The sequence below is a fragment of the Chiloscyllium plagiosum genome, unplaced genomic scaffold (assembly GCF_037043375.1).
Source record: "Chiloscyllium plagiosum isolate Xiang-an unplaced genomic scaffold, Cpla_swu_hap1 HiC_scaffold_1, whole genome shotgun sequence".
Lineage (NCBI taxonomy): Eukaryota > Metazoa > Chordata > Chondrichthyes > Orectolobiformes > Hemiscylliidae > Chiloscyllium > Chiloscyllium plagiosum.
In genome coordinates, this window is record NW_028270139.1 from 54,245,500 (window position 1) to 54,270,252 (window position 24,753).

At 41.8% G+C, this 24,753-nt stretch overlaps 1 long non-coding RNA gene across 1 annotated transcript in view; it reads left to right on the forward strand.

Moving 5' to 3' along the window:
- Positions 1-8,330: 8,330 nt before the first annotated feature.
- LOC148152119 (uncharacterized) overlaps positions 8,331-24,753 on the forward strand; it is an 82,706-nt gene continuing 66,283 nt past the window's right edge. The window contains exon 1 of the long non-coding RNA XR_015757113.1: positions 8,331-9,620. This is a non-coding gene — a long non-coding RNA (uncharacterized LOC148152119). The remainder of the gene's footprint in view (positions 9,621-24,753) is intronic.

Genomic DNA, 24,753 nt, shown 5'->3' on the forward strand with positions numbered 1-24,753 from the left:
AGTAAGAATTCAGAGCTGAAAATGTGTTGCTGGAAAAGCGCAGCAGGTCAAGCAGCATCCAGGGAACAGGAGAATCGACGTTTCGGGCATGAATCCTTCTTCAGGAATGAGGAAAGTTTGTCCAGCAGGCTAAAAGGTAGGGAGGAGGGACTTGGGGAAGGGGCGTCGGAAATGTGATAGGTGGAAAGAGGTCAAGGTGAGGGTGATAGGTCAGACTGGGGTGGGGGCGGAGAGGTTGGGAAGAAGATTGCAGGTTAGGAAGGCGGTGTTGAATTTGATGGATTAGACTGAGACAAGGAGGGGGGAGGGGAAATGAGGAAACTTGTGAAATCCGAGTTCATCCCTTGTGGTTGGAGGGTTCCTAGGTGGAAGATGAGGCGCTCTTCCTCCAACCGTCGTTTTGTTGTGGTCTGGCGATGGAGGAGTCCAAAGACCTGCATATCCTTGGTGGAGTGGGAGGGGGAATTGAAATGTTGAGCCACAGGGTGGTTGGGTTGGTTCGTCCGGGTGTCCCAGAGGTGTTCTCTGAAACGCTCCGCAAGTAGCCGGCCTGTCTCCCCAATATAGAGGAGGCCACATCGGGTGCAGAGGATGCAATAGATGATGTGTGTGGAGGTGCAGGTGAATCTGTGGCGGATATGGAAGTTTCCTTTGGGGCCTTGGAGGGAGGTGAGGGGGGAGGTGTGGGCGCAAGTCTTGCACCCGGGGAAGGTGCCGGGAGTGGAGGTTGGGTTGGTGGGGGGTGTGGACCTGACGAGGGAGTCACGGAGGGAGTACCAACCAACCCAACCACCATGTGGCTCAACATTTCAATTCCCCCTCCCACTCCACCAAGGATATGCAGGTCTTTGGACTCCTCCATCGCCAGACCACAACAAAACGACGGTTGGAGGAAGAGCGCCTCATCTTCCGCCTAGGAACCCTCCAACCACAAGGGATGAACTCGGATTTCACCAGTTTCCTCATTTCCCCTCCGCCCACCTTGTCTCAGTCTAATCCATCGAATTCAGCACCGCCTTCCTAACCTGCAATCTTCTTCCCGACCTCTCCGCCCCCACGCCAGTCTGACCTATCACCCTCACCTTGACCTCTTTCCACCTATCGCATTTCCGACGCCCCTCCCCCAAGTCCCTCCTCCCTACCTTTTATCTTAGCCTGCTGGACAAACTTTCCTCATTCCTGAAGAAGGGCTTATGCCCGAAACGTCGATTTTCCTGTTCCCTGGATGCTGCCTGACCTGCTGCGCTTTTCCAGCAACACATTTTCAGCTCTGATCTCCAGCATCTGCAGACCTCACTTTCTCCAGTAAGAATTCAGGACCAGCATGTTCTTCTAAGAGTGAAGAAAGACTAGGCAGCATGTTCAGCGAATCCTGGATGCCAAGGGAGTGGGATGGCAATGGCCTAATGGTATTATCGCTAGACTCCTAATCCAGAGACCCAATTCAAATCCCACCATGACAGATAGTGGAATTTGAATTCAATAAAAATCTGGAATTGGGAATCTAATGATGACAATGAATACATAGTTGATTGTCAGGAAAATTCCATCTGGATCACTAATGTCCTTTTAGAGATGGAAACTGCCATCCTTACCTGGCAGGCCGACATGTGACTCCAGACCCACAGCAATGTGGTTGACGCTTAACTGCCCTCTGAGCAATTAGGATTTACAATAAACGTTGGCCCAGCCAGTGACACCCATGTCCCATGAATTAAAAAAAAGGGTTTTCAGAGTCAGATAAACAAAATAAAAAAGGAAGCATGTGTCAGGAACAAGGCAATAAAAACAGGGGAAGCCCTTCAAAAGTATAGAGAGTGTAGGGAGTTGCTTAAAAAAATTAGAAGGGCAAAGAGGGACCACAAAATACATTAAGGATTAAGGAAAACCCCAATGCACTTTAAGTATGTTAAAAGTAAGAAAATTACCAGGGAAAGAGTGGGGGCCTATTAGAGACTTGGAGGTAGAGGAGAAAGACAATGTACATGTGGATTTCAGCTGGGATGGTGGGAACATGTTAAGATTAATAAGGAGGAGTATTAGATGTTTTAGCGGGCGTAAAGGTGCATAAATTCCCAGGGCCTGATGAGATGTATCCCATGCTGCTATGGGAGGCAAGGAAAGAGACTGCTGGGACCCTGGCAGAGAGATTTAATACTTTGCTGGCTACAGATGGAGTGCTAGATGTCTGGAAGATAGCTAGTTTGCTTCCTTTCTACAAAAGCAGAAATAGGCCATGTAATTAAGACCAGATTGTATTATGTCAGTGGTAGGAAAATTATTGGAAAAACTTCTGAGGGACAGGATTAGACTTGGAAAGGCAGATATTGATTAAGGCTCGTCAACATGGATTGGTAGAGGAAAATCCTATCTGACTAATTTGATTGTATTTTTTGAAAAGGGTGACTAAACATATTGTTGAGGGTAGTGCAGTTGATGTAATTTATATGGACTTCAGTAAGACCTTTGACAAGGTTCCATGTGGAAGGCTGGACCAAAACTCAAGAACCCATGGCATCCAAGACAAGTTGGTGAACTGGATCCAAAATTGGCTTAAAATAGGAGGCAAAAGGTGATAGTGGAGGGTTTTTTTTTGTGATTTGAAGCCTGGAACCAGCAGTGTACCGCAAGGTTCTGTCCTGGGATCTTTGCTGTGTTTTGTGTACAATAACAACTTGAATGTGAATGGAGAAGATATAACTAGTAAAATCGCAGATAATATGAAAATGGGTGTTGTTGATAATGAGGATGATGGTCTCAGGCTACGGTCTGATTTTGATCAGCTGGTAAACTGGACAAGCTAATGGCATTAAATTTAATCCTGATAATTGCAAGGTGATGCATTTTGGGAAGGATATACACAATGAATAGTAGGTCCCGAGGGAGCACTGAGTATCATAGGGACTATGGTGTACAAGTCCACAGATCCCTGAAGGTGTCAGCACAGGCAGACAGAGTGGTGAAGAAGGCATATGGGGTATTGCCTTCATTAGCCAGGGCTAGAATATAGTAGCAAGGAAGTCATGTAACAACTTTTATAAAATGATTGGTTAGGCTGCAGATTGAATAGTATGTACAGTTCTGGTCACCACACTATCGGAAGGATGTGATTGCACTGAGAGGTTGCAGACCAGATTCACCGGGATGTTGCTCAGATGAAAAGTCTGGATAGGCTAGGTTGTTTTCCTTAAAGCAGAGGAAGCTGAGGAGGGGGAATCTGATTCCAGGTATACAGAATTATTAGAGGCATGGACTGTAGACATCTCTAAGACCAGAAAACACAAGTTTAAGGAGTGGGGTATGTAGTTTAGAAGAGATCTGAGAAAAAACATTTTCACCCAGAGAGTGGTATAAGTATGGAATGCACTGCTAGAGATGGTGTTGAAGGCAGGTACTCTCACAACTAGAGATGGTGTTGAAGGCAGGTACTCTCACAATATTTCAGAGATATCTGGATAGGCATTAAAAATGCCAGGCCACTGTAGGCTATGGTTCGAGTGCAGATAAATGGGGTTAGAACAGTTTGCAAACCAACAAACACCATAGATATGGTAGGCCAAAGGGCCTGTTTCTATGCTGTGTGATTCTGTGTTTTGATGATATGACATGGAATGTATATTGCAAATATTAATACAATTATATATTGACATTTTGTCAGGTAAACTTATACCATTTGGTTCATATTGTGTTATAACATTATACCTACCAAAATGTATTACTTCACGTTTCTTGGTGTTAAATTTGAATTCGGCATAAGAGATAGAAGCAGAATGAGGTGATTCGGCCCATCGTGTCTGCTGTGCCATTCAGTTGTGACTGTGCAACCCCATTATTCCCATAGCCCTTGATCCTCTTACTCATCAAGAACCTATCTGTCTCTGTGTCCTGGCCTCCCCATCCTTCTGTGGCAATGAGTTTGACAGATCCAAATAGTCCCAATACTGAAATCCTGTGAAACTCCACTAGACACCATCTTCTATCCTGAAAAAGAGCTCTTTATCCTCAGTCTCTGCCTTCTGCCAGTCAGCCAATCCTCTATCCATGCCATGCAAGCACCATGGGCTCGTAAGATATTTCACAGTTTCCTGTGCAGCACGTATTAAAGATATTCTAGAAATCCAAATAAATTACATCCACTGGTTCTCCTTTGTCTAACTTGCTCATTACATCCTTAAAGAATTCTTATAGTTTTGTCAGTTATGACCTCTGCTTGATGAAGCTGTGCTGACTTAGCCCAATTTAACCGTGCACCTCCAAGAACTCTGCAATCTCATTCTAAATATTGGACTCTAAAATCTTACTAATGACCGAGGCCAGGCTAACTGGTCTATAATTTCATGCCTTCTGCCTCCCTCCCTTCTTAAACATTGTTACATCGGCCATTTTTCAGTCCTTTGGAACCTTACATGACTCCAGTGATTCCTGAAAAATCCCCACCAGTGCCTCTATAATCTTTTCAACAATCTCCTTCAGAACTCTAGAATGTAATCCATCTGGTCCAGGTGATTTCTCCACTTTCAGACCTTGCAATTTCCTCAGCACCTTGTCCTTACTGATGGCCACTACATTCACCTTTGCCTCCAAACTCCTTTGAAGTTCTGAAATGCTATTTGTGTCTTCTACCATGAAGGCTATCTTCATATTTCATTTCCCCACTTAATGCCTTTTTAATTATCCTCTGCTGGTGTTTAAAGGATCTCAATAATTTTCACCACATTTTATGCTTCTTCTTCGGCTTTTATGCTATCTCTGATTCTCTTGTTGGCCATGATTGCCAATTATTTTGTTTCTTCTTTCTTGGGATGAATTTCTCTGTGCCTCTCGAATTACTCCAGAAACTCCTGCAATTGCTGCTCCCCTTCTAATTAACTTGGGTTAGCTCCTCCCTTTATGTCTTTGTAGTTACCTTTACTCAAATGTAATACCTGATTCCAGCTTCTCCGTCTCAAAATGGAAGGGTGAATTCTATCATATTATGGTCACTGCCCCTTCGCCATTCCTTCACCTTAAGTTCCTGATGAAGAGCTTATGCTCGAAACGTTGATTCTCCTGCTCCTCAGATACTGCCTGACCAGCTGTGCTTTTCCAGCACCACTTTCTGACTCTGACCTCCAGCATCTGGAGTCCTCAAGTTCTCCTCCTTAAGTTCCCTCATCAAGTCTGCCTCAATACACATCAGAAAATCAGAATTGTCTGTTCCCTTGTGGGCTCTAACATAGGCTGCTCCAAAATTACTATGTAATAAATATTCCACACATTCCTTCTCTTGAGATCTGCTACCAATCTGATTTCCCCAGTCCACCAACGTAGTGAAATCCTGATTTATTTTCTTCCTCACATCCTGATTATTGCAGGAAGCCTGTATGTAACTCCCGTTCTGGTTGTTTTTCCTTTGTGGCCCCTCAACTCTACCATACAGATTCTACCCCTTTCAACTCTATATTGCTTCTTTCATTCGGTTTAATTTTATTTCTTAGCCCACCCCCACCCCCCTCTGCCTGTCCTCTCAATAGGATATATATCCCAGCCTTGATCCCCTTGCAGCCACATCTCTGTGATACCCACAGCATTGTACCCGCCAATTTCAATCTGCGCCACAAGCTCAGTTACCTTGTTTTGAATACTGCATGCATTTATGTACACAGCGTCAGCTCACCGTTGACTGCCCCTTTTCTCATAATTGTCCCCTTATCTGCTGTGCCTGAAGTTACATTCCTGAGCCTTTCCATGGCATTAATTAGAGCCAGGGCATGGGTATTAGTGAAAAGGGATAGAGGGATCAAAGGTTTTTTTTGAGGAAGCATAATTGACCGATTTGGAGGGAATGGTATCCAAGCATACACAACTTTTAAAGTATTTCCTATCATTGGAGCTAGAAAGGGAAATTAGATGACTAGCAGTTTAATGGGAATAAGGCTGAGGTAGCAGGAGGAGGCTCTCATGGACAAGTTGAACAAAGAGTGCTGGTAAAGGAGAGAAAACAAAGGTGCACATTAGCACTAAAGCCATTAGAGGAAGCTGGCTTGCTGGCCTTGGGGAAGAAAGAGAGACAACAGCAGCAGCAACTGCTCATGTGGATTTAACCTAATGACAGCAAAATCCATGAGCTCCTCTTACTTGTTGGAGTTGAGGTTGGTGGGGATCAGGCAGAAGGATGTGAGAAGGCTTCAGTAGAGAATATAAATAAGGTCATCCTGGCAATCCAGCACAATCCCAGAATAACAGTTTTGCAGATGAGAGCAAGACCTAACAATGCTTTATATGTTTCAAAACTTAAATGATATACCAGAGAACATACGCCAGTGGAATGAGAAGGAATATTGAGGCTGGAAGGAAGTAATCAGTACAAGGGGTTAAATGGGTGTTAGGTATTGGTTGAGCACATTGATTACTGCAGAAGGTGAACTGAGAGATCGAGAATCAGCTTGGACAGGTGAAGGATGTCAACATCAAAGAAGCTAAACCTGAATCTATGAAAAATAATGCTGATGTACTACATCTTGCCCTCTATGTCTAAAGTCTCAGCAACCTGGAGAATAAACAGAGAATTGTTAAGCCGAGGGCATGGTCCACATTCCTAATGACATAGACAAATGAGGAGGTGAAAAGTGGAAAATGGTGCATAACAATGAGAAAGATTTAATATTTTGGTCAAATTGTTCGAGCAGAAGGTAGATCAAGACAGTTTCTCGAAGGAGAGATGAATGAAAAATGTAGGAGAGGGACGCAAAAACAAAAATATAATGGACTGAATGTAGTTGACATGTGGAACATGAGTATTGCTGAAAAAAGACATTTATGTAAGACTTTCATCTTATAAACAGGCAATTAGGGCAATTTGCAAGAAATATCCAAATTAAAAGGAAAAAAGACAATGATACTGTATAAGCAAAGAGTGCTGATTGGTTGGCAATTGAACTATGATTGCTTTTCCTGAACTATATTGGTAATTGTTGTGCAGGAAACAATTTCAAAATTTTCACATGGTAAAGATAGTTCTGCTGGACCATAGGGCTGCTCTTTCATCAGAGAGAGACAACTGGTTATAGTTTAATATGAGGGTCACCACACTTCCGGTAAGTTTGAGAAAGACAGTCCTTCGCACTAACCTTAGCCAGTAATAGGAATTGGACCCACGTTGTTGACGTCACTCTACACCATAAACCAGCCATCCAGCCAAGTGAGCTAACCAACCACCTGAAGCTTGCATATGACACAAAGCTTAGGGAGGAGATAGACCAGTGAGCCTGACATTGGTGGTGGGCAGGTTGTTGGAGGGAATCCTGAGGGACAGTATGTATATGTATTTGGAAAGGCAAGGACTGATTAGGGATTGTCAACATGGCTTTGAGAGTGGGAAATCATGTCTCACAAACTTGATTGAGTTTTTTGAAGAAGTAATAAAGAGGATTGATGAGGGCAGAGCAGAAGATGTGATCTATATATGGACTTCAGTAAGGCGTTCGACAAGGTTCCGCATGGGAGACTGGTTAGCAAGGTTAGATCTCACGGAATACAGGGAGAACTAGCCATTTGGATAAAGAACTGGCTGAAAGGTAGAATACAGAGGGTGGTGATGGAGTCTTGTTTTTCAGAGTGGAGGCCTGTGACCAGTGGAGTGCCACAAGGGATCGGTGCTGGGTCCACTACTTTTTGTCATTTATTTGGATGTGAGCATTAGAGGTACAGTTAGTAAGTTTGCAGATGACCCCAAAATTGGAGGTGTAGTGCACAGTGAAGAGGGTTGCCTCAGATTACAACAGGATCTTGATCAGATGGGCCGATGGGCTGAGAAGTGGCAGATGGAGTTTAATTCAGATAAATGTGAGGTGCTGCATTTTGGGAAAGCAAATCTCAGCAAGACTTATACACTTAATGATAAGGTCCTAGGGAGTGTTGCTGAACAAAGAGATCTTGGAGTGCAGGTTCAGAGCTCCTTGAAAGTGGAGTCGCAGGTAGATAGGATAGTGAAGAGGGCGTTTGGTATGCTTTCCTTTATCAGTCAGAGTATTGAGTACAGGACATTGGTTAGACCACTGTTGGAATATTACGTGCAGTTCTGGTCTCCTTCCTATCAGAAAGATTTTGTGAAACTGGAAAGGGTTCAGAAAAGATTTACAAGGATGTTGCCAGGGTTGGAGGATTTGAGCTATAGGGAGAGGCTGTACAGGCTGGGGCTGTTTTCCCTGGAGCGTCAGAGGCTGAGGTGTGACCTTATACAGGTTTACAAAATTATGAGGGGCATGGATAGGATAAATAGACAAAGTCTTTTTTCTGGGGTGGGGGAGTCCAGAACTAGAGGGCACAGATTTAGGGTGAGAGGGTAAAGACATAAAAGAGACTTAAGGGACAACATTTCCACGCAGAGGGTGGTACGTATATGGAATGAGCTGCCAGAGGAAGTGGTGGAGGCTAGTACAATTGCAACATTTAAAAGACATTTTGATGAGTATATGAATAGGAAGGGTTTAAAAGGATATGGGCCAAGTGCTGGCAGGTGCAACTAGATTGGGTTGGGATATCTGGTCAGCATGGACTGGTTGGACTGAAGGGTCTGTTTCCGTGCTGTACATCTCTATGACTTTGTGACATTAATTAGTTGGTGTAGTGTACAATTGAGGGCACATGGTGTGGGGTGATGAACTTTGATAGGAAGAACATGGAAAGACAATATAAAATAGAAGTTAAATTCTAAAGGTAGTATAGGAGCAGAGGGACCTACGTGTATATACTTACAGATCACTGAAAGTGTCAGGACAGCTGGAGAGAGCAGTTAATAAAGCTATTGTTTTCTTATTAATAGGGCCATAGAGTAAGATCAACGAGGTGATGTTGAGTTTATATAAAACAATTGTTAAATCTAAGCAGTCGTATTATGCACAGTTGTGGGTGCCACATTATAGGAAAGATGTGAATGCATTGGAGAGAGTACCGAAGCAATTTGCAAGAATGGTTCCATGACTCAGAAACTTGAGCTATGAGGGTAGTATCAAGAAGCTGGCTGTGTTCTTCTTTGGAGAAAAGAAGGCTGAGAGGAATTTATTAAAGATTTTCAAAATCAGGTGGCACAGAGTGGATAGGGAGAAGCTGTTACCGTGCATAAAAGGAACAAAAATGAGGACATAGATTTAAAGTGATGCACAAAAGGAGGAAGAGGGATGTGAAAAAAATCTTTTTCACACTGCAAGTAGTTAGGGTATGAAATGTACTGTCTTAGTGTCTGGAAATGTGATGGAGACCAATTCAATTATGGCATTCAGGAGGGCATTAGATGATTATTTAGATAGAAATGGTGTGCAAGAATATGGGAAATGACAGGAAATTGGCAGTGGGCAGTATAAATGGGCTGAATGGCCTCCTTTTGTACTCATAGCAATAGCAAATAACAGTTGTGCTACTCATTTTCATCTCCCTTCATACTTGCCTGTCTCTCATTCCTGGAGAAAACTGCCTACAATAAGGCAGAAAGAGTCAAGATGGGATTGGTGGCCTGCCTGATATTTGCCTCCTCACCGATGATGTGGACAACATTCTGAATCTGACCACATTGAGTGGCTGTCTGACCATCTCAAACCCTTGGAATGGTGTCAGAGGCCAACTCAATACCGTGACAGTTGAAGGTAAGCATACCGAATGCCTTCTTTACCATCTTATCCATATGTGTTACCACTGTCATGGAGCTATGGACTTAGACCCCATGGTCCTTTTATATATCAATGCTCCTAAAGGTTCAGCTATTTATTGTATACTTTCTTCTTGCATTTGACCTCCTAAAACACTTCACTTGGCCGGATTAAATTCCTTTATATAAATTTTGCTGCGTCCTTTGATAGCCTTCCTCACTTTCCACCAATTTTTGTGTTATTTACAAACTTACTAATCAGACCACCGCCATTTTCATCCAAATCATATACTACAGTTAGCAGAGACCCCATCATTGATCCTTGCAGAATACCATTGGTCACAGGCCTCCAGTCAGAAGAATAGTCCTGCACAACCACCCTGTGTCTTCTATGGCCAAGCCAATTTTGTATCCAACTTGCCAACTCACTGTGGATTCCATGCAATTTGATCTTGTGGGCGAGCCTACCATGAGGGACTTGCCAAATGCTTCAGTAAAGTCTATGGAGACAACATCCACAGCCTTGCCCTTATCAATCAGCTTCATCACTCCCTCAAAAACCTCAATCAAGTTGTGAGACAGGATCTCCCCTGCATAAAGCAGTGCTGACGATACATAATAAGTCCATTCTTCTCCAAATGCAAGTAAATCCTGTCTCTAAGAATCTTCTCCAATTATTTCCCTACAACTAATGTAAAGCCCAGTGATCTATAATTTACTAGACTGTCCCTGTTGCCTTTCTCGAACAAAGGAACAACATTGGCTAATCTCCAAGCATCTGGGACCTCACTTGTGGCTGAAAAGGATACAAAGATCTCTGTTAAAGAAGCAGCAATCTCCTCCCTTGCCTCCTTAATTTTTATAGGATAGATCCCACCAGGCCCTGGGTCATATCTAGTTTAATGTTTCTCAAGACACACAACACTTTCTCCTTCCTAATATCAACATGCCTTAGAATATCAACATAGAGTCATAGAGAGGTAAAGCATGGAAACAGACCTTTTGGTCCAACTTGTCCATGTCGACCAGATATCCCAAACTAATGTAGTCCCACTTGCCAGAACTTGGCCCACATCCCTCTAAACCCTTCCTATTCATATATCCATCTAGATGCCTTTTAACTGCTGTAATTGTACCAGCCTCCACCAGTTCCTCTGACTGCCTCTGCATGAAAAAGTTGCCCCTTTTCATATCTTTCCCCTCTCAATCTGAACCTATACCCTCTATTTCCGACCTCCCCCATCCCAGGGAAAATACTTTTATCTATTTGTCCTATCCATGTCCCTCATGATTTTATAAACCTCTATAAGGTACCCCTCAGCCTCTGACGCAGCAGGGAAACCAGCCCCAGCCTATTCAACCTCTCCCTATGGCTCAAATCCTCCAACCCTGGCAACATCCTTGTAAATCTTCTCTGAACCCTTCCAAGTTACACAACATCCTTCCGATAGAAAGGAGACCAGAATTGCATGCAGTATTCCAAAAGTGGCCTAACCAATGTCTTGTATAGTTGCAACATGACTTCCCAAATCCTGTACTCAATGGTCTGACCAATAAAAGAAAGTATACAATCGCCTTCTTCACTATCCTATCTACCTGCGTCTCTACTTTCAAGGAGCTATCAACCTGCACTCCAAAGTCACTTTGTTCAGCAACATTTCCCAGAACCTTACCATTAAGTGTATACTTCATGCTCTGATTTGCTTTTCCAAAGTGCACCACCTCGTATTTATCTAAATTAAACTCCATCTGCCACTCCTCAGCCCATTGGCCCATCTGGTCAAGATCCTACTGTACTCTGTGATAACCTTCTTCGCTGTCCACTACACCTCCAATTTTGGTGTCATCTGCAAACTTACTAACTATACCTCCGATGTTAACATCCAAACCATTTATAAAAATGACAAATAGTGGACCCAGCACCAATCGTTGTGGCACACCACAGGCCTCTGGTCTGATAAGCAACCCTCCACCACTACCCTCTGTCTTCTACCTTTGAGCCAGTTCTGTATCCAGTGGCTACTTCTCCCTATCTTCCATGAGATCTAACTTTGCTAACCAGTCTCCCATGGGGAACCTTATCAAATGCCTTACTGAAGTCCATATAGATCATGTTCAACGCTCTGCCCTCATCAGTCTTCTTTGTTACTTCTTCAAAAAACTCAATCAAGTTCATGAGACATGATTTTCCATGCATAAAGCCATGCTGACTATCCCTAATCAGTCCCTGCCTTTCCAAATACATGTACATCCTGTCCCTCAGGATTCCTCCAACTACTTGCCCACCACCAATGTCAGGCTCACCAGTCTATTGTTCCCTAATTTTTTCTTAGCACCTTTCTTAAATAGTGTTACCACGTTTGGTACTGGACCCCAAGAAAGGGAGGTTGTGAAATGCCTCCAAGATGGATTCTTGGAACAGCTTGTACTGGAGTCTCCCAGGGAGAAAGCAATTCTGGATCTGGTTTTGAACAATGAACCGGATTTGATAAGGGACCTCGAAGTAAAGGAGCCATTAGGAGATAATGACCATAATATGATAAGTTTTTATCTGCAGTTTGAGAAGTAGAAGGGAGAATCGGAAGTGTTAGTATTGCAGTTGAACAAAAGGAACTATGGAACTATAAGGGAGGAGCTGGCCAAAGTTCAATGGTTCAATACCCTAGCAGGGATTGCAGTGGAATAACAATGGCAGGTATTTCTGGATATAATGCAGAAGGTGCAGAATCAGTACATTCCAAAGAGGAAGAAAGATCCTAAGGGGAGGCAGGGGTGGTCGTGGCTGATGAGGGAAGTTAAGGACTATATAAAGATAAAAGTGAAGTATGACATAGCAAAGATGAGGGGAAGCCAGAGGTCTGGGAAACTTTTAAAGAGCAACAGAGGATAATTAAAAAGGCAATACGCGGAGAAAAAATGAGGTACGAAGGCAAACGGACCAAAAATAAAAAGGAGGTTAGTAAAAGCTTTTCTAGGTATGTGAAAAGACTAAAAAACATGATTAAGACTAAAATTGGGCCCTTGGAGACAGAAACGTGTGAATTTATAATGGGGATCAAGGAAATGGCAGAAGAGTTGAATTGGACTTTGGATCTGTCTTCACTGGGGAAGACACAAGCAATCTCTCAGATGTAATAGTGGCTGAAGGACCTCGGGTAATAGATGAACTGAAGGAAATTTATATTAGGCAGGAAATGGTGTCGGATATCCTGTTAGGTCTGATGGCTAATAAGTCCCCGGGATCTGATGGTCTGCATCCCAGGGTACTTAAGGAGGTGGCTCTAGAAATTGTGGACGCATTGGTAATCATTTTCCAATGTTCTATTGATTCAGGATAAGTTCCTGTGGATTGGATTCAGGATAAGTTCCTGTGGATTGCGTTTTCTCTCTCCCTCCTTTTCCCACTTTTCAAAAAAGGAGGGAGAGAGAAAACGCAATTATAGACCAGTTAGCCTGACATCAGTGGTGGGAAAGATACTGAAATCAAGAAAAAAGATGAAATTATGACTCATTTGGATAGCAGTAACAGGATGGGTCAGAGTCAGCATGGATTTGTGAAGGGGAAATCGTGCTTGACTAATCTTCTGAAATGTTTTGTGGATACAACTATGAAAATGGACAAGGGAGAGCCAGTGGATGTAGTGTATTTGGACTTTCAGAAAGACTTTGATGAAGTCCCACGTAGGAGATTAGTGAGCAAAATTAGGGCACATGGTATTGGGGACAGAATACTGACTTGGATTGAAAATTAGCTGGCTGACAGGAAGCAAAGAGTAGTGATAAACGGGTCCCTTTTGGAATGGCAGGTGGTAACCAGTGGGGTATCATAAGGTTCGGTGCTGGGACCGCAGCTGTTTTCAATATACATTAATGATATAGATGAAAGTATTAAAAGTAATATTAGCAAGTTTGCTGATGACCAAATCTAGGTGGCAGGGTGAAATGTGAGGAGTATGTTAGGAGAATACAGGGTGACCTGGACAGGTTAGATGAGTGGACGGATGCATTGCAGATGCAGTGTAATGTAAATAAATGTATGGTTATCCACTTTGGTGGCAAGATCAAGAAGACAGATTACTATCTAAATGGAGTCAAGTCAGGTAAAGGGGAAGTACAACGAGATCTAGGTGTTCTTGTACATCAGTCAATGAAAGCAAGCATGCAGGTACAGCAGGCAGTGAAGAAAGCTAATGGCATGCTGGCTTTCATAACAAGAGGAATTGAGTATAGAAGCAAAGAGGTCCTTCTGCAACTGTGCAGGACCCTGGTGAGACTGCACCTGGAGTATTGTATGCAGTTTTGGTCTCCAAATTTGAGGAGGGACATTCTGGCAATTGACGGAGTGCAGTGTAGGTTCACGAGGTCAATTCCCGGAATGGCTGGACTATCATATGTTGAAAGATTGGAGCGACTGGGCTTGTATACACTTGAGTTTAGAAGGATGAGAGGGGATCTGATTCAAACGTATAAGATAATTAAAGGATTGGGCACTCTGGAGGCAGGAAGCATGATTCCGCTGATGGGTGAGTCCAGATCCAGAGGACACAGTTTAAAGATAAAGGTTAGGCCATTTAGAACAGAGTTGAAGAGAAACTTCTTCACCCAGAGAGTGGTGGATATATGGAATGCTCTGCCCCAGAAGGCAGTGGAGGCCAAGTCTGTGGATACTTTCAAGAAAGAGATGGATAGAGTTTTTAAAGATAATGGAATCAAGGATTATGGGGATAAGGCAGGAACAGAATACTGATTGAGGATGATCAGCCATGATCATAATGAATGGTGGTGCTGGCTCGAAAGGCCGAATAGCCTACTCCTGCACCTATTGTCTATTGTTAGCCAATCTCCAGTCGTCCAGCACCTCACCTGTGACTATTGATGATGCAAATATCTCAGCAAGGGGCCCAGCAATCACTTTCCTAGCTTCCCACAGAGTTCTAGGGTATACCTGATTCACTTTTTGTGGGGATTTACCCACTTTTATGCATTTCAAGACATCCTGCACCTCCTCTTCTGTAATATGGACATTTTTCAAGATGTCACCATCTATTTCCCCACATTCTATATCTTCCAAATCCTTCTCCACAGTAAACAGTGATGCAAAATACTCATTTAGCATCTCCTGTGGTTCCACACATAGGCTACCTTGCTGATCTTTGAGGGGCCCTATTCTCTCCCTAGTTACCCTTCTGTCCTTAATGTATTTATTAAAAGCCCTTTGGAATATGTTTAAACCTATTTGCCTTTTTGCCCTCCTGATTTCCCTCTTAAATATCCTCCTACTGCCTTTATACTTAAAGGATTCACTTGATCTATCCTGTCCCCCTTCTTATGTCATTGGTTCCAATGTGTACAATGACCTCCTGCTGATCTCTCTCTCCTTTGAGAACATTCTGCACCCTGTCTGAGACATCCTTGATCCTGGCACTAGGGAGGCAACACACCATTCTGATTTTTTGCTGCTGGCCACAGAAACGTCCATCCTTGCCTCTGACTAGAGAGTCCCCTAACACAATCAACAGACTCCTCCCTAATCCTGACATCATCTATGTTTTCCTCCTTAGTGAATATCAATGTGCAATACTCATTAAGGACCTCGGATATTTCCTCAGGCTCCACATATAAATTCCCTTTGTTTTTGAGTGGACTTACCCTTTCTTTAGTTACCCTCTTGCTCCTAATAAATGTATAAAATGCTTTGGGATTATCTTAATCCTACTTGCCAAGGATGTTTCATGGTCCTTTCTCGATCTCCTAATTGCTTGTTTGTGTTTTTTTCTGCTTCATTTATTCTCCTCAAGGCCCTTGTTTGATTTCTGTTTCATAAATCTTACAGATGCTTCTATTTTCTTTTTAACTAAATTTACAACGTCTCACGTTATCGAAGGTTCCCAAATCTTGCCATCCTTATCTTTCATTCTCACAGGAAAATGCTGGTTTTGAACTCTGGTCAACTGGCTTTTAAGACTCCTTCATATTAGATGTGGATTTACCTTCAAACAGCTACCCCAAATCCAGATTTTCCAATTCCTGCCTAATACTGTGTAATCAGCCTTTCCCAAATTTAGCACTTTCACCCAAGAAAACAGTCTTGTCCTTTTCCATAACTATCTTACAGATTTATGATCACTATTTCCAAAATACTCTCCCACCAAAACTTTGATTGCCTGCCAGTCTCTTTCCCCAGTACAAGGTCTAAAATCGGCACTTCCCTGGTTGGACTACCGACATATTGCTTCAAGAATCCCTCCTGGCTGCACCTAACAAATTCTGCCCCATCTAAGCTCTTGGCACTAAGGAAGTCCCAGTGAATGCCGAGGAAATTAAAAGCACTCACTACCAGAACCCTGTTGTTTTTACATCTTTCCATGATCTGCTTACTTATCTGTTCCTCTAATTCCCACTGGCTATTGGGAGGCCTGTAGTATAACTCCATCATAGAGATTGCACATTTTCTAATTCCTAAATTCCACCCATATTGCATTGTTGGATGAGACCTCCTATATGTCTGCTTTTAGCTGAGCTGTGTCATCCGCAAAGAGAGCTTCCCCCAGCTCAATGGTCTTTTGCTTAAACAACTACTCCTATTCCCCAGTTCTTCAGCATCTGTCAAATCACCTCTTTGTCTGCTCTAATTGAGCAGAGCACAGCACGCCAGAACAGAGCAGCACACTGTGTGACTCTACTGGTCGGCCAGCCAAGTCTACACCAAACTGTGGACCCAGAATTTCAGCTGCCCTGTCCCACCAGGACCCTGATCACAATAGGTGCACACCAACTTGGTGTAGATGTTGTCCCAGTTGAATGACCAACATATTACATACAAAGGGGAATACCAGTTGTGCTCTGACCTCTTTCCCATCCCAGCCCACCTTAATGATTCCATTTTCCATTACTTTAGTTAGAGTTTATTGCAATGCATACATGACGTATGATGCAGTGATGTTCCCTTCATCCGTAACACCCTTGGAAGTTCCACAAATGATGGTGAACTTTTGCCCAGAATTTGTTTCCTTTTAAGTTATTGTCATTAACATCTGCATCACTGAGATGACAATATTACTTAGGCTGCTCCAATGGCTGAGTGTAATCCATCTTTTGACCAACATTTGACACATAGCATGTTCCTTCCACTTGCATTGCAAATATGCAACGAAATGTTGTTGTAATTTGCAAAGCCATGCTTCCAGTGTTTGCTCCAATGTCCTGATATACAGCAGAAATATGTTCCACATTCACCCAGTGAAGACTCTGTCCACACAGGCTCTCCTATCTAGGCCAGGCCACTTTTCATTGGCATTGCACACCGAGAGAAAGGCAGGCAATGCAACTCAGAATAGACACCATCAGCACCAGGTACCACTTGGTTTCTCAAGAGTCTTCATATCCCCTTTTCCCTGACAGCCTATTTCCACTCTCCCGACAAAGTGGAGACCCACCACATTGAATTTCACTTGCAGTTGTCCTCCCTGTTTCCTGAAACTTGACATTACACCTTAATCATGCCCAACCTGTTCCTCTATGTTCCCCCTGTGGAGGCCACAGAGATGGTCCTGCAATTCTGCCTCCTTAATCTACCGTTCCCTTGCTTGCTAAACTATATGCCCCCATACACCTTGAGCTTACCCACATCACCATTTTTATTCCATTTACACATCTGCCTCTTCTTTTCCCTCCAGCCATGTCTCCCCCAACCCTATGGCTTTGATTCTACCTCCCCCCCCCCCCCCTCCGGCTATCCACACAGTTCCCTTTGCACCCTCCTTAACAATTGACGGGCGGTCCCTAGGACAGTATTTGCCCAAAAACTCTGGTCTCCTTTGATAAGCAGCCCCTCGACATGACTGACCAGATCCCTGACCGTTCTCTTTGCAGCTCTCCAACTGATGATACTCAACTGGATGCACCATTGTCCACTCCCGAGCTATATTCAGGCAGTTGTCCTGACAGTGGAGGTCACAAGGTGATGACAGTCTGTTGTCAAGCCCCTGGACTGTATGTTGACTATGACAATGACTGACCGTACTGTAACTCCCTGAATAATAGTGCCTCCCACCCTCTGCATTGACTGGACTGAGGATTAGCCCCAGACACTTTCTGACATGCCCATTTGGTTGAATACACAGCTCAACACTTAGCAAATGAATAAAGGGTGGCACAAAATGTTCCTGACATTGAGATGGGCCTTGCCAGACCTCTCATCTGATTCTGCCACAAATCTCCCCACAGCCATTGTCACTGATGTCCAGATAAGATTCTGCTCTACCTGTTAAACAAGGTGAGCCATTAACTAGATATTCACAACAAGTGTTAGACAGGTCCAAATAAACCTGTAGCATCCCATTTTTCTATCTTGGACAAATTTACCTGTCAGAAACCTTCTTTGGTTTGGTGTCTAACAGATTTTCCAGCCCCTATGGTTTTCTAATATATATGGCATTAAGTGATGATTTAGAATGTTTAGTTTCAAAAATTATCTCTTTCTTTGCTAAGTACTGCACTTGTTCAATGCTCTATTTTCAGTTATAGAGTCATTGAGATGTATAGCACGGAAACAGACCCTTCAATCCAACTCATCCACGCCGATCAGGTATCCTAAACTAATCTAGTCTCATTTGCCAGCACTTGGCCTATATCCCTCTAAACCCTTCCTATTCATATATCCATCCAGATGCCTTTTAAATGTTGTAATTGTACCAACCTCCACCACTTCCTCTGGCAGCTGATTCCATTAAATGCACCACCCTCTGTGTGAAAAAGTTGATTCTTAGGTCCATTTTAAATCTTTCCCCTCTCACCTTAAACCTATGCCCTCTAGTTCTGGACTCCCCCACCCCAAGGAAAAGATCTTGTCTATTTACCCTATCCATGCCCCTGGTTTTATAAACCTCTATGAGATCACCCCTAAACCTTTGACACTCCAGTTGATTTGTGAATTCATTTATTTAAATGTGTATCAGTTCTTGATCTCCATAACATTACAGTATGTCCCAATAAGAGCACTATCTTCAATCAGGCTTTCTGTCAGAATCCATTTTTTTGTGTGGTTCAGGTGCAGTTGATTTCTATTTGCAACTTCTTTATTTCTTCAGAGTCTTGATGCAAATTATTGAAATTATAAAATCCATATGTTTTTATTGGTTTTTCAAACAACAACTATTCAGTTTCATTAAGAACAATTTGATTTGTTTTCAAATGGCACAATTGGGTTTTCAGAGCCTCTACTTAAATAAGGAACTAATGTAAAGGTTCTGATGTTGTTTGGCTGATGAATGAAATGTGATGCAATTTTATAATGGCTCTATAATCTTCTATATTGTTTATAATTACTTTTTAAATTATAGGTAAAGCACAGTTTGAAGGGGTGAACTCAGGCCTACAAAATTTCTGGACTCCCTATTTTTTATTTTCAAAAAGTGATTCTACAGCTCATGCAACTTTGTGATTTTTTGCCTTTTAGCTCTTTGTATTTTTATCAGGATCACTCCTGTCAGTGGTGCCTCACTTTCCATTAGCTTTGCGGTTTGGTTGTTCAATTAATTTACCAACTCAGGATCTTGCACTCCTAGGCAAGTGGTTGTACTTGAAATCGTCTAGATCCACTTCCTAAAATCCAACCTTACATTATCAATTGATACAATCCCTTAGAATCTTTGACATTCTTTTCATCCAGATACATTTATTAAATATCTTGTTCTATTACTATTACTCAGTAGTATTATAAGGAGTTTTCTGCATCAATCTTTGCATGAAAGCTTCAAGTATTAAATAAAAAGTAGTGAATTTTTCAAACAAAAACTCACACTTCCCATTTGAGCTACATGAGTGAATGTAGTAAGTGCTTTACCACTTAAGTAGTTGTGTAAACTTTTGCAGCCCAGCTGTGTTTGATCCACTTCAAACGGTTTGTGATTAATTCAAGAGCCATTATGAAATCATAAATGCCCTACCTGTCTTTAAAATTTGGTAAAGCTTTGGATGTCTATAGAATGGAATTCCCTACAGTGTGGAAACAGGCCTTTAGGCCTGACAAGTCCACACTGACCCTCCGAAGAGTAACCCACCCAGACCTATTCCCCTACTATCGTATATTTACCCTGACTAATGCACCTAACCTAGACATCCCTGAACACTGTAAGGCAATTTAGCATTGTCAATTCACCTGACCTGCACATGTTTGGATTATGGGAGGAAACCGGAGCACCCAGAAGAAACCCACAGGGAGAATATGCAAACTCCACACAGACAGTCACTCGAGGCTGGAATCGAAGCCAGGTCCCTGATGCTGTGAGGCAGCAGTGCTAACCACTAAGGAAATTATTTTTTACAGATTTATATCAGTTGCTTTCCTACTTTCCAAATTTGCTGTCAGTATAGTTTTCTCTTCCATTTCAATATCACATTGAAACTCTATCTCTTGACTTATATTTGTGCAGATCTTTTACAGCTTGTCTTTGTTCTCTTAATTTCAAATGCATAATATTCCATCTTTTTCTTATATTGTTCCTTTGCACTTCCAAACTGAAGTTTTAATATAGCATTTAGAGAAGTGTAATTTAGCAAGTGCAGAGAATTCATAAATTGGGATCCAAGTTGCCAAAACTATAGTTACTATTGTGAAGGGAACAGGACACCAGAGGAACTGAAAGTTCAAGACGAAGGAGGTTATAGAACTAAATATGGCTGCATAGAAACAAAGGGGTGAAGTGAACGCGAAGAAGGAAATTTTAATTCTGAGGTGTTTGTGGCCTGGGAACCAATTAGATTATTGAATAGAGTGTGATTCATGAACAAGGCTTGTTCTGGTTTGGGATACAGGAAGCAATGTTTTAGATGGCCCACGATGTATAAAAATTGAAGAGTGTGAGGCTAGCTAGGAGAGCACCAGAGTTATCTAGAGATTTAAAAAAAAATTAGGGATCTACAACTTGGTAGGCTGAAGTAGCATGGATATGGTTGACATTACTCTGTTAGATTTTGGCTGTTTGTGACAGGTTTTGCTACTGAATCAGAATTTAATCTTGATTCAAATTTGGTGCTGGAGTTGTGTACAGTCTAGTTCAGTCCTGGGCAGTGGCTAGTGGTCAGATGGAATCCATGGTAAAGATATGGAACTTACGGAGTGAATTGAAATTATGAAAATTTAGCTGTTAAACAAGTAATCTGACAACACAGAGGCAGTGGAAATGTCAAGCCTAGTGGACATTCAGTAAACAGTTGAAGCTAACTTCAGGTCTGCAGATGATATCAGGGAAGGCAACCTGTGTGTGTGTGTGTATGACAACAAGGACAGAGATTTCGCTATGGGTAACACGATACAGAAAGAAAGTTATTGCCCAAGATGCAAAGGCTAAAGGGGATATTTAAGAGTCAATCCAAGTGAGGGCAGTGAACACTAGAAGTGAGATATTTGAGAATGGTGTGATTGGTTGTGAAAAGCCTGTGGTGAGAGTGAGGAAAATTAAGAGGAATAATTGACTAAATTATCTTGGTCACAGATCATTTTGGTTATGCCTACAACAGGAGTATAAACCCAATTAGAAAAATTCAAAGGGATTTTCAGAAAGAAGGGCAAGGATTTGACAAATGATTAAAATAAACACAAAATAGGTTTCTCAAAATATTTCACCATTCAATAATGTCATGGCTAATCTGTTTATTCCTTTTCCCACCTACCTGCAATAACTTGCCTGTGTTTTTACCGATTAATCTAACTACCTCTATTGTAAAACATTCAACAGTTTCCACCATCTTTTCAGGAACAGATTTCCAAAGACCTGTGAGAGATAATGTCGTTATATCTCTGTCTTAAAGGGTAATCCCTTATATTTAAACAGTGACTCCTACCTCTAGGTTCTCCCACAGCAGGAAATATCCTTTCCACATTTATCTTGTCAATACACCTCAGCGTCAAGTTGCTTGATTTTCCTAACTATAGTTTGTTCTGCTATAATATGTTTCTTTAATGCAAATTGGCTTTAATGCGATTGAAGAATTTAGACTGTTACTTGTAGAATGTGAACTTCCCTTACCTGTATTCGTTAAAATGTGATTCTGGCCCATTCATTTAAATGGTACAGCTATTGTGTGATTTTCTTATAACACATGATCACATGAGAACAGAACTATCGTTTTATAGCAGAACTGACTGTATCTTTGTATCATGGACACGTTTAGCAACTGTTTCTTCTGTCCCTTTCTTTAAGTAATTTATATAAATTGTAAAAAAGTTAAAGCCCCAACAATGATCACTGTGGCACACCATTCATTGTATCTTGCCATCCAGAACATTACTCATTGATGCTTATTCTCTGTTACCTGTTTGCTACCCAAATTTCTGTCCATGTCAGTATGCAACCCCTATATGATGTCCTTTTTGATTTCAGCCATAACCTTTTAAGTTGAACCTTAAATACCTTCTGGAAATCTAAGTACAATCCACCCACTGGTTCCCTTTTATTCATAATACAGCAAATATTTTATTAACTGGCATCTATGGGACCAGGAGTGTATTGTTTGATGAAATAGGCAGAAGTGGGTACTGCAGATGCTGGAGATTAGAGTCTAGATTAGAGTGGTGCTGGAAAAGCACAGCAGGTCAGGCAGCATCCAAGGAGGAGAAAGAACGATGTTTTGGGCAAAAAATCAGGAATCTGACTGATCAAATATTCTGATCACGAGGTCCATATAATCAATGTAAAAACATGCACGAAGTAATAGAGACATGCATGGGGTATACACATCATTGTTATACTCTATTTGCAGCATAAATCACTGAAATAATAATGCAAATTTGCCTTAAATAAACATTACTGGCAGAGAGTCTTATTATTCACATCCTCAACTAACTACTCAGATCCTGACAGACAGTAAATTCCAGTATTTCGGGTATATAAGTTTTTTGCCGGTTCATAACGTGCCAGTTAAAATACCATTTGAGTCTGTTCCACCATTCAATAAGATCATGAGTGAGCTGATAATTCTCAACTCTACTTTCCTCCATAATTCTCAATACCTTTACGAATTAAAAATCTGGCTAAATCAGCCTCGAATAAACTTATCAATCAAGCTTCAACAGCCATCTGCAGTCAAGAATTCCACAGATTCACTCTAAATTTTTTTAAACAAATCCTCCTCAAGTCTGTCTTAACCAGCGAGTCCTTGCCCTGAAATTATTCCCTGGTCCTAGATTCTTCCACAAGATAAAGCCATTTTGCTGCACCTACTTCATCAAGCCCACTAAGAACTTGTACGTTAATAAGGCTTTGAATGCCTACATCACATGAATTTTTTAAAAAATGTATTAAATGAATTGTTGCTTTTTTTAAATATAGTTTGGTAAACTTATCACCAGTTTACTATTTTAGACCTTAGGAATAGAATAGACCTTAACCAATTACCAGTTGTTCCCTCTCACCCATAATAGTGTAAGAACCAATTCGGCCAAAGTAATAAAGTTGGAAAGAGCAAAGGAACACCTTATTCCCCTCTTCTCCTAACTCCCTTACACTTAAAACTATCAGCATTCTGTTAAATTACACACTTAAGATGCCTCTAATAATTGGCTTCTGAACTAAAGAGTAACTTCTGACCACGTACAGAAAAAGAATTTTAACTGACTTCCTTAAGTTCAAGAAGCAACAACCTGAATAGCTCTGATTAAGCCTGGTTGAAATTTAGAATTGAAACAGCTAAATACTAAATGTGGATGACAAAGTTTTTTTGAAAGAGATCAACAATTCCTTTACTCACCAAACCACCAGTAATTATTTTTGAAAATCACACTCAGTTTTCAAAGGCTTCAGAGATGGTGGGGCGTCTCACAAGAATTGAAGTCTATGAGTCTGTTCTAACAAGATAGGGGTGTTAATTGCAGTTTTGAAAATGAGGTTGATTGTATATGAGGGATGCGAATCACTTACAATGCCAGCAAATCGGTTAGGCAGCTAGCAGTTGATGTGAATAGAGTCAAGGAACAAGTCTGTCCTATGAACAAGATGAATGAGGATATGAGATAAACAGATATTGGAGGAACAGATTGAAAGGAAGGTCAGAGGACAGTTGTTGGGGGGGGGGTGGGTAGAGAAGGATGTGGTGAGTGGTTGCATTTGTGAGCAACGGAGTGATGCAGTAGAAGTAATTGAATACATCCAGCAGACAGTTCCCTTTGGAATTTAAAATATGGCAGCAGGCGGGATGTTTGGCATAATATTAACCATGACCCAGAGCAAGTAATGGTGCCAGTTAATGTGCTTCTTATCTAATTATCTGTAAAGTTAAAAATCACACAACACCAGGTTTATTTGGAAATACAAGCTTTCGGAGTGCTGCCCCTTCATCAGGTGTGATTTTTAACTTTGTCCACCCCAGTCCAACACTGCCACCTTCATTTCATTATCTATGTAAGTGAGACATTTCACAAGTTACTTGGCGAATTGCTTGACAAGCGAGCTAGTTGGTCTCACTGGCTCTTTCCAGCTCGAAGACTTTAATGCTATATTTTAAGGTCAGTTAGACAGCGCCTCAGTGATGCAAACCAACAGCATTCCCTCAAACTGTGGTTGACCCCAAACTGAACACTTAGTTCCCAAGAAGATCAAATTGACTCCACAGTTTAGTAAAAGTTCCTTCCAGCCACTTTTGGATAAGGTTATTGAATTGTCATCGTAGAGTCATAGAGTTTTTACAGCACAGAAAGAGGCCATTTGGCTCGTCGTGTACATGCCGGTCATCAAATGTCTATCTATTCTAATCCCATTTTCCAGCACATGGCCTGTGGCATTGTGCACTACGGTGTTTCGAGTGGTCATCTAAATATTTCTTAAATTTCTTCAGGTTCCTGCCTCTACCACACTTCAGGCAGTGAGTTGCAGATACCCACAATGATCAAGGTGAAAATATTCATTCTCATGTTATTCCTAAACTTTCAGATCCTTACTTCAAAACTGTACCCCTTGGTTACTGACCCCTCCACTAAGGATTAAAGAGTCTCCCCGTCTATACCTCTCAGAACTTTGTCTGTCTCAAACAGATCCTCCCTCAGTCTTCTCAAATCTGAGGCAAATGACTCCAGCCGATCTAGTCTCTCTTCATGGTTGAATCACTACAGCCCAAGCAACATGCTAGTCTATCAT